The sequence below is a fragment of the Oncorhynchus masou genome, unplaced genomic scaffold (assembly GCF_036934945.1).
Source record: "Oncorhynchus masou masou isolate Uvic2021 unplaced genomic scaffold, UVic_Omas_1.1 unplaced_scaffold_2403, whole genome shotgun sequence".
Classification (NCBI taxonomy): domain Eukaryota; kingdom Metazoa; phylum Chordata; class Actinopteri; order Salmoniformes; family Salmonidae; genus Oncorhynchus; species Oncorhynchus masou.
This window is the reverse complement of record NW_027008858.1, coordinates 53,991-55,953: the sequence shown is the minus strand read 5'-3', so window position 1 is coordinate 55,953 and position 1,963 is coordinate 53,991. Positions and strand designations below refer to the sequence as shown.

Here is a 1,963-nt window from a genome sequence, read left to right as displayed (position 1 = left end):
GAAAATCTGTGAATGTCTAAATAAGAAATTAGTCCATTTAAACAGCATGTGTCGAACCCTTTCAACAACGGGGTGATGTTACTGATGTGCTTTGTATCTTCGACGTAAAAACAAGTTTTGGACTTCCACACAAAATTACTTCTTTAGTTATTTTATGTTTAAGGAAGTGTGTAGGTCACATTCTGTATCATACAGCTATGAAAGTTATATATTTAGAACCACCTGTTCAATTGGAATCCAGCGACGTCTGTGTCTTCAGTGTCCTAGAACTGTCCAGGTTTTTGTGTTCTGACTTGTAAAACAGGATGAATAAAATAAGTAATGTAAACATATCAGTAATTACCAGGAAGCTCTACATTTGTTTTAAAATCACACTAAGATTGTTAAAACTGGCCTCTGGTTATTGAGAGATCTGATTTAGGATTTACCCTCGTAGCAAGGTTGTTTTATCATGTGGTTTCATTCGGGTCTCTATTTAAAAATAACACTGTCTTTGGCAGGAGAAAGGCCAGACTCGGAGGAACCAGAGCCAGGGACGTCCAAACTAGCAAGACGACACCACTGCTCCCACTGTGGAAAGAGTTGTAACCGGTTATGTGACCTGAAAGCTCATGAGAGAATACACACAGGAGAGAACCCTTACCACTGCTCCCAATGTGGAAAGTGTTTCAACCAGAGAGTAAACCTGAAAGCTCATGAGAGAATACACACAGGAGAGAAGCCTTACCACTGCTCCCAGTGTGGAAAGAGTTTCAACCGGAAAGCACACCTGAAAGCTCATGAGAGAATACACACAGGAGAGAAGCCTTACCACTGCTCCCAATGTGGAAAGTGTTTCAACCAGAGAGTAAACCTGAAAGCTCATGAGAGAATACACACAGGAGAGAAGCCTTACCACTGCTCCCAATGTGGAAAGTGTTTCAACCAGTCGGGGGAGCTGAAACAACATGAGAGAATACACACAGGAGAGAAGCCTTACCGCTGCTCCCAATGTGGAAAGTGTTTCAACCGGTCGAGGGAGCTGAAACAACATGACAGAATACACACAGGAGAGAAGCCTTACCACTGCACCCAGTGTGGAAAGATTTTCAACCGGAAAGCAAACCTGAAAGCTCATGAGAGAATACACACAGGAGAGAAGCCTTACCATTGCTCCCAATGTGGAAAGTGTTTCAACCGGTCGGGGGAGCTGAAACAACATGAGAGAATACATACAGGAGAGAAGCCTTACCACTGCTCCCAATGTGGGAAGTGTTTTATCCATTCAGGGGATCTGAAACGACATGAGAGAATACACACAGGAGAGAAGCCTTACCACTGCTCCCAATGTGGAAAGTGTTTCGTCTGTTCGGGGGAGCTGAAACAACATGAGAGAATACACACAGGAGAGAAGCCTTACCACTGCTCCCAGTGTGGAAAGTGTTTCAACCAGAGAGGAAACATGAAAAAGCATGAGAATAGACACAGGGCAGAAGCCTTACCACTCCGCCCAGGTTGCAAAGCTTTTGCCCATTTAGGAAGCCTGAAAGAACACATTAGACTGCACACAGAGGAGAAGGCTTAGAAAAGCTCAGACTGGGAAAACATATTACTCATAAGTCACTTAAACATCATGAGAGAATCCACACAGGAGAAAGAAATTACTTCTCTTAGCGTGTATATTGATATTTCACATCACATTGACTTCAAATTCATCAGAGAACGTACACAGTGCTCCTGTTGTCTTATATTGTTGACTGACAATGTGTTTACCTGTCTTTACCAGATGAAATTAAATGGTACAGGGTATACTCAAACATATATTTGTTTGTTTTTATTAGAAAACATGAAGTGAATATGGAGTCTGTCAGTTTGAATATAAAGAAGATCAGGTTCCTTCTTTTAAACTGTCCTTTTTTTAAACTCTTTGTGTGTGTTTATCTGGGTGTGTCATTCCTCCAGCACTACAGATAATGAAGTGATA

The 1,963-nt window shown here is 41.8% G+C and overlaps 1 pseudogene; it reads left to right on the top strand.

Annotated features, from left to right (window-relative positions):
* LOC135533488 (zinc finger protein 501-like) overlaps positions 1 to 1,963 on the top strand; it is a 9,827-nt pseudogene extending 7,864 nt beyond the window's left edge.